General features: G+C 35.5%; 1 protein-coding gene and 1 pseudogene across 3 annotated transcripts in view; one reads left to right on the forward strand and one right to left on the reverse strand.

The window, feature by feature from the left end:
* The window catches only part of IMMP1L (inner mitochondrial membrane peptidase subunit 1), a 74,723-nt gene that overhangs the window by 8,654 nt on the left and 52,483 nt on the right, over positions 1-13,586 (forward strand). For 2 of the 3 annotated variants that reach the window (XM_004263957.4, XM_033409830.2), the window contains exon 2: positions 9,811-9,922. The gene's annotated coding sequence lies outside the window, so the exon portion shown is untranslated. Of the gene's footprint in view, positions 1-2,164; positions 2,193-9,810; positions 9,923-13,586 lie in introns of those variants that run through there. The other variant, XM_049714240.1, reaches the window with a different exon arrangement.
* LOC101284134 (cell death activator CIDE-B-like) lies at positions 11,533-12,535 on the reverse strand (annotated as a pseudogene).

Consider the following 13,586-nt stretch of genomic DNA (forward strand, 5'->3'; position numbering starts at 1 on the left):
GTAAACACTAAAACACTAAACATTTTTAGTGTTAAAGGAAAAAGAAATTCCAGAGGTAGAATGGCCCAGCACAGGTATATCTCACAATCGGGGACTGTTCTTCTTCTTTGCATGGAGCCCAAGTAAGGAATTTAACAACTGCTGACTAATGCCTGGTGCCCCTTTCCTGTGTCAACTAGAGGAGTCTCATAGGCATAAAGCTGCAGTGCTAATCTAAGCCCATGCATTATTCTAATTATCCTGGACATTTCTGATGAGGTATCAATTCCTCCTCAGTATGAATAATTATGGGAGCCCAGGGAAAGGCCAGATATTTAAAACCATTCCATGTGAAGCTTTTTACATCACATCTACTGATTTTGCATGAAAGATCATTTAGACTAGTGCTGATCCCCTCTGAAGAAATACATATTTCTTGGCCCAATAAGTAGTGTTAGCAGAGGGAAATATTTTGACTGTTTTTTCCTAGTTTAAGAATATTAAGTTTCTTGTAGGATAAGAAGAAAGTTAAAAATCCTAGCAAACATTTTCATCGTAAACTCAGAACTAAATTACACAACTCTTTTTTAAACTTTTTTGTTCATAGCTCTTGTTCTACCTTTCTTTGAATTATATTTTCTTAGGAAACACTTTTTAAATTATTTTCAAATTTGGTAGCATTAATTAATTGCATTCTCTACATTGAATTGTTTCATAATCTCGTCCATATCCCTTATGATATTTAGTTTCTCATTTGTAATACTATATCTTTGGATTTTTCTCTCAGTAACTTTGAAGGATTAAAAAAAAATCTATTTTAATGCTATATTCATAGAATGATGCCTTAGATTTAGGCATTAATTATTTCCTTTTCTAATGTTACTAATTTTTGTCTTTTTCTGAATTTAATCTTTCTTTCTGCTTCTCTTAGGTATTTTTGTTTTTCATTTTAGCACTCTTAAAGGCAATAATTAAAATATAGCTGTAGGGCTTCCCTGGTGGCGCAGTGGTTGAGAGTCCGCCTGCTGATGCAGGGGACACGGGTTCGTGCCCTGGTCTGGGAAGATCCCACATGCCGCGGAGCGGCTGGGCCCGTGAGCCATGGCCCGCAGAGCCTGCGTGTCCGGAGCCTGTGCTCCGCAACGGGAGAGGCCACAACAGTGAGAGGCCCGCATACAGCAAAAATAAATAAATAAATAAATAAATAATATATAACTGTAGTGGCCTATTATAATTTCCAGGTAAGCCCTGTCCAGTAGTACTTCCTGTGTTAATGGAAATATTCTATATCTACACTGACCAGTATAATAGCCATTAAACACATATGGCTATTGGGTACTTACAATGTGGCTGATATGATTGAGGAACTGAATTTTTAATTTTGTTTTAATAGTTTAAATTTAAACACTACTTTTGGCTAGTTGCTGCTATATTGGACAGCATAGCTCTAGATCAGTATTTAGCAAAATTTTTCTATGAAAGACCAAATAGAAAATATTTTAGGCTTTGCAGACCATGTGGTCCCTGTTGCAACTACTTAGCTCTGTTGTTGTAGCAAAAAAGCAGCCATAGGCAACATGTAAACGAATGAGCATGGCTGTGTTCCAGTAAAACCTTATTTGCTAAAATGGAGTGGGCAGGATTTGGCTTATGGGCCCTAGTTTGACAACCTCTGCTCTACATGAAAGATGTATCTATCTATTTTTCTTTTTCCTGCTCTGTATTCCCTGGGGGTCTTTTCCTGTAACATTTTAGAGAGATTATTACCCTCCTTGGGTTGTTATTCTGTATTTCTTCAACTTTTGTTTCAACTTTTCTATTTTTTTGTATATGTGGGGGGAGTTGGTGGTGGACAGGCATTCTATTTTAAATTTCTTTAAACTCTACTCTTTGTTGTTTTAATTCTACTCTTTTTCATATGCCTGTTGTCGCATAGATACAATATGTTAACTAATATCTCTGAAGATGTTAAATAGAATTATTTTCCTCCCTGAATTACCTCTGATTTCTCCAGAGTTGCTTGTTCTGTTTTTCATCATGGGCCTTCTTTTTCATTCTTGTGGTTTCCTTAAATGTTGGTGATCCTTGGTTGTTCCTTCATGTTGATATATGACCAGTTGAATAATATAGATAACTGGAGTGGGTTTTCTCTTCTTTTCTTCCTCTAGCAAATTACCCTAAATGGAAAGAATACTGATGGGAATTCCTTATGGGTAGGTAGGACTTAGTATTTTTTTATTAAAGTATGTCGATTTACAATATTATATTAATTTCAGGTGTATAATATAGTGATTCAGTATTTTTATAGTTTGTACTCTATTTAAAGTTATTATAAAATATTGGCTATATTGCCTGTTCTGTGCAATATATCCTTGTAGCTTCTCTACTTTGTACATAGTAGTTTGTATCTCTTAATCCCCTACCCCTATTTTGCCCCTCCCCCCACCCCTCTCCCCACTGATAATCACTTGTTTATTCTCTATATCTATGAGTCTGTTTCTGTTTTGTCATATTCATTCATTTTATTTTTTAGATTTCACATATAATTGATAACATACAGTATTTGTCTTTCTCTGTCTGACTTATTTCATTAAGCAAAATATACTCCAGGTCCATCCATGTTGTTGCAAATGGCAGAATTTCTTTTTTTTATGACTAATATTCCATTGTATATGTATACCACATCTTCTTTATCCATTCATCTGTTGATGGACACTTAGATTGCTTTCATATCTTAGCTATTGTAAATAATGCTGCTGTGAACACTGGGGTGCATATATCTTTTCAAATTGTGTGTTTTTGTTTTCTTTGGATATATATCCAGAAGTGGAATTGTTGGATCATGCAGTTCTATTTTTAATTTTTTTGAGGACTCTCCATGCTGTTTTCCATAGTGGCTCTACCAATTTACATTCTCACTACCAGTATATGAGGGTTCCCGATTCTCAGACTCCTCACCAGCATTTGTTAGTTGTGGTCTTTTTGATGATAGCCATTCTGACAGTCGTGAGGTAATATCTCATCGGAGTTTTGAGTGACATTTTTCTGATGATTACCGATGTACATCTTTTCATGTGCCTGTTGGCCATCTGTATGTCTTCTTTTGAAAAATGTCTATTCAGGTCTTCTGCCCAGTTTTAAATTGGGTTGTTTAGGGTGTTTTTGTTTGTTTGTTTGCTTGTTTGTTTTTGATATTGAGTTGTATGAGCTGTTTATATAGTTTGGATATTAACGCCTCATCAGTCATATCATTTGCAAATATTTTCTCCAATTTAGTAGGTTCTCTTTTTGTTTTGTCAATGGTTTCCTTTGCTCTGTAGAAGCTTTTAACTTTAATTAGGTCCAATTTGTTTATTTTTGCTTTTGTTTCCTTTGCTTTAGGAGACAGATCCAAAAAATATTGCTACAATTTATGTCAAAGAGTGTTCTGCATGTTTTCTTCTAAGAGTTTTATGGTTTCTGGTCTTAGATTTAGGTCTTTAATCTATTTTGAGTTTATTTTTATGGTATGAGAAAATATTATTTCATTCTTTTACATGTAGCTGTCCTGTTTTACCAGCATCACTTATAGTAGAGACTGTTTTTTCTCCTTTGTATATTCTTGCCTCCTTTGTCATAGATTAATTGACCATAAATGCGTGGGTTTGTTTCTGGACTCTCTGTTATGTTCCATTTATCTATATTTCTGTTTTTGTGCCAGTACCATATTGTTTTGATTACCGTAGTTTTGTAGTAGTCTGAAGTCAGGGAGTGTGATACCTTCATCTTTGTTCTTGTTAAGGTTGTTTTGGGTATTTGGGGTCTTTTGTGTGTCCATATAAATTTTACGACTATTTGTCCCAGTTTTGTAAAAAATATCATGGGTGTTTTGATAGGGATTGCATTAAATCTATAGATTGCTTTGGGTATAGGTAGGACTAATTTATTGGTGTGTTTTGCTCAGAGTGGATAAGCAGAGAGCAAGCAGACAGCCTAGGTCCGTCTCTAATAGCCTGATAAGGAGGATCCTATCCTAGGTTTCAACCACTATACTTTGGAGCCCAGAATCCTCTCAGGCAGGTTAAACCTTTTTTTATCCTCCATAACTGTTGGTTCAGCCCACAACCCCTTTCTACAAGAAGAAAATTTACATCTTCCCTGAAACATTCTCCTGTGTGTGTAGTTGGACAAGGGTCAGCATACTTTTTTGGAGACTAAATAGTAAGTATTTTAGGTTTTTCAGGCCACATGTCCTCTTTCATAACTTTTCAACGCTACCATTGGAATGTAGTTGTAGACAGTATATTAAAAAATGAGCACAGCTGTGTTTTGATAATGCTTTATTTATGAACACTGAAATTTGAATTTCATATAATTTTTACATGTCACAAAATATTCTTCTTTTCTTTTCTTTGAGCCATTTAAAAGTATAAAGACCAGTCTTAATTTGCAAGGTATACAAAAGCAGATGGTAACCTGGAAGGTTTGCCCTGTGAACCATGGTTTGCCAAACCCTGTGCTAGGCTGTTGCTCTCTCTGCCCTGTTCTACCTATCACTGTTATTTCTACCTTTTAGAAAGTTTTCATAATCTCTAGTATGTTGATGCTTTTCACTCCCTTTTAGTAACCTAAGGGTCAACCTTTCATTCTACCCAGGCCTTCAATGGATTGGATGAGGTCCACGCACATTAGGGAGGGCAATCTGCTTTACTTAATCTGAGGATCCAAATGTTAATCTCATCCAAATACACCCTCACAGTAACACCCAGAATAATGTTTGATCAAATATCTTGACACTGCATGGCCCAGTCAAGTTGATACATAGAATTAACCATCATTCTCACATAGCTGGTAAATGATAGAGCTAGGATTCACAACCGTGATGAGCTGTCTGATGGCAAAATTCAAGCTTATTTACAATTTGTACCTGGACCCAAACTCAGCATTAGTATCCTAAAGGTAGCCTTTTATTTAGCCAGTTTATGGATATTTGCGTAAGGAATGAGGCATATTTGTCTTGATAAAATGAGTAAATTCATAGTAACCAGGATGGTTCGAGATTGTGATATGAAACAACAAGTAGTAAGTGAGACATACTTAACACAGAGGTGAATGATTTTGAGTTTCAGAAGACCTGTCTTAATCTTGTGAAAGAGAAATTAGACCCCTTTGTTTCTCCAAAACATAGAAATTTCAGTTTCAACTCATATTAAAGAACTTTTTATCAGAGTTGTCCAGCACTGAAACAAGATTTTTAATCATTTAAATATATTTGCTTTTAAAAATCTTTAGAATTTTAAGGCCATGTTTTTACGTTTTATATTTTTTCATTCCCCAAAATGCAAAGTTAAAAAAAAAAATTAAAGACCATTTTGTACTATAATTTTACCATTCTCCAGAGTGAAAGATTTGAAATTAATTTTGTAGTCTGTTTGGTATTCTAAGTTTATTTAAAAAAAATTTAAAAAGCAGCTCATGTTTCCTTTTTCTATTAACATTTCCTAAATGAACTCACATGGAATTAATGAATTACTATCATATATGATGATCATTTTCCCTCATTGAGCATTGGAATATGTTCATTTTAGAGCTTATCAGTAGCTCAGTCTTGATTCTCTAGTTGAAGTAGTTATGTCAGCCTTTGCATCTGGCTCAAGGTCTTGGGTCCTTTTTCCATAGGAAAAATCTTTTTGTGATAAAAATATACATAAGATTTATTATTGTAATCATTTTTAAGTGTACAATTCAATGGCATTAGGTATATTTATTATGTGTAACCATTGCCACTATCTTTTTCCAGAGCTTTTTCATCATTCCAAAGGGAAATGCTTTATCCATTGAGCAATAACCTTCCCACTCCATCACCGCAGCCTCTGATACCTCTATTCTACTTCCTGTCTCTATGAATTTGCCTATCTAGGTACCTCACATAAGTGAAATTGTATAATATTTGTTCTTTGTTAGCATTTGCATAGTGTTTTTCACTTAGTATAGTGTTTTGCAAAGTTCATCCATCTTGTATCATGTGTCAGAACTTCATTCCTTTTATGGCTGAATAGTATTCCATTGTACGTATATAGCACATTTTGTTTATCCATACATCTGTTGATAGACACTTGTTCTGTTTCCATCTTTTGCCTATTGTGTATACTGGTGTAATGAACATCAGAGTACAAGTATCTATTAGAATTCCTTTAGGTATAACCAAGAGTAGAATTGCTGCAGCATATGTTTAACTTTGTAAGGATCTACCAAAGTGTTTTCCACAGTGGCTTAACCATTTTGCATTCCCACCAGCAGTACAGAGAGGTTCCATTTTCTCCAAATCCTCAGCAACTTTTGTTCTTTCTTTATTTATTGGGTAATAGCTGTTCTAATGAGTTTGAAGTGGTATCTCATTGTGGTTTTGATTTGCATTTTCCTAATGATTTGTGATGTTAGCATCTTTTGCAATCTAGATATGCTGAGAATTTTCCAAATCATCAAGTACTGATTTCTTTTTGCTTAACTTCCTCAGTTTATCTCCTTTTATCCTTTTTCATTCCTCAATTTATCTCCTTTCTCTCACATTTTACCATAATTAGCAAGGAGAAACCAGTAAATGCCTTCAACATTTTGCTTGGAAATCTCAACTAAACATTCAGGCTCATCACTTACAAGTTCTACTTTTCACCCAACATTAGAACACATGTCAGTTTTGCTACATTGTAACAAAGACTGCCTTCCCTCTAGTGTTCAATAACATCTCTCATTCCCTTCTTGAGACTTCACCAGAAGTCCAGTTAATGTTCATATTTCTGTAACATTCTGTTCCTGACAAATAAGTGTATTCTCTAAGATGATACAAGTGTTCTCAGCCATCCTGTTCACTTCCTTCTGAGCATTCACCAGAATCTCCTTAACGTCTCTTATTTCTATTGGGTTGGCCAAAAAGTTTGTCCGGGTTTTTATGTACCATTTTATGGAAAAGCCTGAATGAACTTTTTGGTCAATCCAATATCAGATGGCTCTTCAAGGCAATCTACCAATAGTCTCTTCAGTCATTATTATTTTTCTTAAATTTTTTGTTATCTGTTACAGCAACACCCCACTTCCTGGTACCAAAATCTTTTTAATTTCCTAGGAATTCCATAACGAATTACCACAAACTTGGTGGCTTAAAGCAACAGAAGTTTACTTCGTTACAGTTTCCAGGGCCAGAAGTCCAAAATTATGGTGTCAACAGAAGTATGTTTGTTCCAACAGCTCTAGAGGAGGATCCTTCCCTGCCTCCTGCAGCTTCTGGTGGCTCCTGTCTTTCCTTGGCTGTGGCAACATAACTTCAATGTCTGCCTTCATTTTCACATTGTCTTTTTCTCTGTGTCTCTGTGTGTCCTTTTCGGTCTCCTTTGAGGACATTCTCATTGTATTTAGGGCCCACCCTAATCTAATATGATCTCATATTGATCCTTACCTTGATTATATCTGCAAAGATCCAGTATTACAATAAGGTCACATTCTGAGGTTCCAAGTGGACATGAGTTTGGGGGAAAGGGAGAACACTACTCAACCCACTATAGTCTCTGTTTAGGTAATTATATTATAAATGTGTTTTATAATTATTTATAATTTTTAAAACTCAAAGTTTTGCATAATATTTTGTTGTGAGATTATTTCACCATACGCTAATACTGTTAATGTTAATATTCATATTAGAAAGTGCCAAATAGGGAAATCACTTTTCTTTTTAGACTTTATAATATATATTAGAAGTATGGGGTTCTTTAATGTGTCTTTGCTTTTTGATGAGGATACTGTACACATGGGCATACACACACATGAATAAAGCAAAGTTCTGTTAACTTAAAGTTTGTTACTCAGTATTTATTCACACCATATAGTGAGATCCTAAATCACCTCTCAAATTGAATGGAAGGAGTGTGTGATTAGATTTTCTTGAGATTTGGGGTGTTTTAAGACTGACTCCAGGGACTTCCCTGGTGGTCCAGTGGTAAAGAATCCACCTTTACAATGCAGGGGACGTGGGTTCGATCTCTGGTCAGGGAACTAAGATCCCACATGCAGCCAGGCAACTAAGCCCACACACCACAACTACTGAACTCACATGCCTCAACTAGAGAGCCTGTGTGCCACAAACTACAGAGCTCACATGCTCTGGAGCCCACGCACCACAACCACAGAGAGAAAACCCACATGCCACAACTAGAGAGAGAAAACCCGCACGCCACAACTAGAGAGAAGCCCATGCGCCGCAATGAAAGATCCCGCATGCCTCAACGAAGATCCTGCGTGCCGCAACTAAAGACCCAACGCAGCCAAAAATAAATAAATAATAAATAAATCTTTAAAAAAAAAAAAAGACTGGCTCCAAAATGTTTAGTGAGTTCTTCAAATATTTCAGTAACTCAGAGGAAAAGATATTTTTATGAGTAGCAGCAATATAATTTAAGTATATTTAGTTGAGTGTTCTAAACAGGTGGGATTATTAAGACCAAGCACAGTGCCTGTAAGTGGATGAAAGAGTATATTTAAGCACAATTGTTGTTACAGAAAAAACAAAAAAGAAAAAATCAACCCTCACTTTTAAGGGTCCTAAGAGAAAAGGGAAGAAAGATGTTAGGGTCATAAAGAGAGGAGATTAAATAAAACAAAAATTGGGGTTGAAACAGAAATGCATTATAAAGGAGAGGGAAGGTAGATTGGCAAAAATGAGGAAGTATCAGAAAAGTGAAATGTACAAAAGCAAAGGCAAGAAATAGGATGGGGAAGACTTTAAGGAGAGCAAAAAATAAGAAATAATGCTATGACTAGCTTAGCGTTAAAGGGTAAAAGATGAATATATCAGAGTTTCTTTCAAATTAAGTCAAATTAATGATGATTATTAGAGAGTAACTGTAGTCTTGATATCATACACTTAAGTCAAGCTTCTCATGCCATTTTCCCTGTAGAAAATAGTAGGAACCATTTTATGTATTATTCATTAAATTGCAAGTAAATATATTATTTATGATATATTGACATGTGCTATTATATATTACACAAACTTTTATTATATATATTTATTATTTATATACATTTCAAGGTAAATATTCATATATTATCTTCTTTTAATGGCAAAAATTTGGTTTTTGGTGTAAACGATGAAACTTTGCATGTAAACACATATAAAGCAAACTGTTGAATGTTTCACGTAACAGTGGTGATACATCATTTCCTCAGTCATAAGAACTGACATGGAGTTACTATTGTTGAATATGAGGCAGGTTTTGACATCCAGGAGAATATCAAACATAATATGTTTTGCCTTTGACATATTATGACTGGTCACGGAGTTTTTCTACAATATCAGGTGCATTCCTCATATTCAGTAAATATCACACTAATCAGGCTTAACATATCAGCATTACAAACTACTTCTCTGCTGCCTTTGTATTCTTAAAACTTAAACTAACCCTAGATATTCATTCATGCTGACCTGTAGAAATGAATGTTATATCCTCTCTATTACCTGCAAATTGTTTAGAAGGATTTGATATATCATAACTGTATATGGTTGGCTTATCAACTCCTTTAAGTCCTTGACCACAGTTTTCTCTAGGTTGATTGATGTATTATGTCACCCATTTACTTTCTTCTACTTAAATTCTCTGGTAAACAAAGGACTTTAATATTCTGCTTTTTAAAATCATTTTATCCGAAGTGTCATTGAATATCTGAATTCAGAATCCTATTGATCCAATAAGGAAGATGCACCTGAACAGCTGAGAGACACTTGGTCATATTATATACTACTTCAACTAAATATGGCTGAAAGAAGCCTTTACTTAATATAATTTTGATTTCCTGCTTTAGGAATCCTGAAACCATGGATCACCTATATATGCTTTGAGACATGCTTTAGATGTTTTTTCTGGAAGCCCTGCAATTGCCCTAAAAATTGAATGTATCATTGAAAAGACCTATGGTAAGTGGGTTTTTTTCCTTCTTTTTCTTCTGTTGGTTTCATGTTGTGGTTAAGTCTTATGAATGTTGTAATGCTGCTCCCTGCTGGACATAGTATAATTTTTTAAAGTTGGCACTTAATAGATGGGCAAATAACTGGTTAGCTGGACCCACTATAGAGGGGAATCCTTGCCTGCATTCACAAAAAAACAACAGTATACAACCAAAGCAGCTCTGTTTTCATAATGGGTGATACCCATTATGTTGATATCTGAAGCCTGATGGAAGTGCTGATAGTCTTGTTTCTAAGTTTTATTGTCTGCTTCCTGTTTAGTGGCATCTAAAAGTTGTAACAAACATACATTGAAGGGTGCTTGTAGGTGATGGAACGTTTAGGATTTCCTAAATTATATGTGTGTGTATATGTTTGTAATCTGTCTGATTATTATTATTATCTCATTTGTAATCATTTAAATTCCCTTTATGTTTTTCCAAAGGAACTATTTAAAACATCTTTAGTATAATTTAAATTAGACACTGTTGGATCTATTTTGAGTGAGTTACCCTACAGTACATTTTATACAGTGGACTTTAAGTGTAACTTGTTTTGTATATCCATCCTGTAATCTAGTGGTTATGTTTTCTAGTGCACACAGTGAACCATTCTTACACAGAGTGACATTGGATTGGATCTCAAGTGTCATATTTGTGTCCATCCTATTATGAACCCTCATACTGAATGCAAACACAGGTGTTCCTAAAATTGTTTTAAAATGTGTGAGAGTTAAAAGTTTTTCTTCCTACTTTTGAGCAAAATTATTATATATTTTTTGGAGTGCAGCCTGCATAGAATTAATATCTGGGTGTAATATAGATTTATTTTGAAAGTAAGCATACATTTTCTTGAAAAGAAGAAAAAGCAACAGGCACAACATTGAGCTAAGCAAAAATTTAACAAAATAACTGATCTTATACTCTTTAATGACCTGGTGCTTTTTTTGTGGCCATTTGAAAAGCCTGTAAAATCTGTTCTTTATTAAGATTCTGGAGAATTAGGCATAGTAACTTATTTCTTTATTATTAAAATATTGCAATAAAAATTAGAAATGTAGACCAAGAAAATAAAATTGTTAGCAAAAAAGAGGAGCCCTTTCTTCCTTCTCTTTCAGAATATATTTTTTCAGAAAGTATATCATTTTAAATATTTTTCTTATGAAATATAACACTATATAGAAACATAAAATGAATAAGTATAAAGCAGACATTCAGTAACCATAGATCATTACTGACATACCAGAAGCTCTTGGTATAATCTTCCTTTTCCTTAGAGGTAACCAATGTCCTGATTTTTGTGATAACTATTTAGATAATTCTCTATATAATTTTATCACTTTTATGTGTATTCGTCAGCAGTGTGTTCACATTTTGCCTCTTTTTAATCTTTATGGACTCATATGTATTCTTTTTTTGGATAAACTTTTTTGTATTTTTGTTGGAAATGTTTTTGTTATTTTTAAGGGGAAGGGTATGAAGAAATAGAGAGCTTAAGGTAAAGTCAGAGGGCTGACTTCACTGTACTAAAGAGCTTAGGGACAGGAGGAGTTGTAAGGAATTTAGATATAGCTGCAATCAGAATGGGATCAAGATGCCTGGGGACAAGTTTGTAGCCTTTCAGGGTAAGTGAGAGGCTGGAAAGATCGCTAGGAAAGGACAGCATTCTTGAGGAAAGTGTATAGGCTAGGCATGGAAAGCATTATGCTGATGGAACCTATCACAGTGCTGTCAGAGAATAATGGGGGAAGTCAGGTGAGTTATCTAGTCTGCACTGCCTCCAGGTCTCCAAACCTGATGCTGTCACAGTCCTCACAGGGTATCTCTTGGAACGAGTCTGGGGCAGAAGCTCAGAGCCCCTTCTCAGTAGGGATGGAGGGGACCCTGCTGCTGCCACTGTCACTGCTCAGCCTCCTCCACTGCATTGCAAAGGGTAGAGGAAATTCCCAGCAACGTGGCTCAGGCCTTGCAGCAGCATCATGGAGGTTCAACTGGATGAGCTCCCTGAGTACTTTCTTTGGGCCAAGTACTTGAAAGTCACAACTCATGGAGTAGATCCTGTAGAGTGTGGCTTTGATGTTCAGGCCAAAGAGGTCTCAAGGGTTTTGCTTGTATATGTTCAAGGTAATGAGGGCGATGTCCTTGTTGTGCTTGGGCTTCTCCCAGCCTAGGCCATATGATAGCACCTACTCCTGCTGGGGCTCCAACTCTGCTTGAACTCCAGCATCATCAGGCATGTATCCTCTTCCAACAATTGGAAGAAGTCCTTGCAGTCCACAGAGGTCCCATCCTTGTCTATCACCAGTGTTAACCACAGGGTCTCCAGTGCTTTGTCTGGTAGTTCCTGGCAGGTGGCAGCTGTGATCACAGACACAGAAAGATGGCTAGAGTGGTGGAGCTGGGGTCCAGACCCTACAGCCAGTCTTGGAGCTCATATTGGATCCTGACTGAGCTTGGAGACTGTGACGACCTTTGTACTTCCCTTTGGGTTGGTGCTAGATTGCTGCAGTGTGACACTGCTGCAGCTGTAGGGTGCTCCTGTGGGGTAGCATGGGACGCAGATGGGCCTACTGGTGAGCCCCATTGTCCGGAATCATATGCATTCTTTCTTCCTTTACCCAGCATTATGTTTTGAAGGTCATCTACATAGTTGCATGTAGTTTTATTTTATTCATTTTCATTATCATGTGTTATTCCTTTGGAATGAATATGACAGAATTCATCCATTCTGTTTTTGGTGGATGTTTGGGTTCTTTCTGGTGTTTGGCTATTATAATTAACATTTCCATGAACGTTCTTTTACATATCATATGTTGATTTTTATGTGTCAAGTGGGAAAATGTCATATATTTTCAGGTTAAAGATAATTGATTATAGTGGTATTTTAAATTAATTTAAATGAGTACATGAGGAAGTTGTTGTATCCTGAGAGTGACACATATTAAGTGTTGGAAAAGATTCTGAAGTGATCATAATTTCTTTACTGTAGGCCTTAAATATATGGTAGAGTGCCATGTAACTTGTGACAGTTTAAAAATAGTATATGTGTAGTAGATATACAGATATAGGACCTAATGTAGTAACTCTTTGTTTTACTTTATTAGCACTTTGATTCCATTTACTATTATATCATGTTTTCTATAACTTCTTCACTTTACTGATGAAGAAAATAAGGAGAGCTAAAGAGATTGAGTGAATTGCACAAGGTTGGAGCCAGAAACCAGACCAAACTGTCTACTTAGTGGCAGTCAAAATTTAAAGAAAACAAAGTGAAAAGTGAAATCAGGATATATTCTTGAGTGTGTCCAGCCATTGAAGTGGAGAATTTGCATTACTAGCTTTCAGAAATTATCAGGTATTCTTTTGACTCTTAACCAAGAAGTGGCCTTGCACAGAGAATTGTATGTTTAAAGGCCCCCAAAATGTTACTGCACTTTATTACAATTCATCTTCTGAAAGGCAACTGTGGTATATTCTAACTTTGAGAATCTTACTTAGAGTAATTCCTCATTCATTGGCCTGTTATTAACAAGTGGTGTACTATTTCCTCATCTGTTAATTTTGTGAATAATTGAATCTTATCCTTTTGTGTGCCAAAGTTTATTTCATATGAATATTTTTTTATAAAATGTTTT

The sequence above is a fragment of the Orcinus orca genome, chromosome 8 (genome assembly GCF_937001465.1).
Source record: "Orcinus orca chromosome 8, mOrcOrc1.1, whole genome shotgun sequence".
Classification (NCBI taxonomy): domain Eukaryota; kingdom Metazoa; phylum Chordata; class Mammalia; order Artiodactyla; family Delphinidae; genus Orcinus; species Orcinus orca.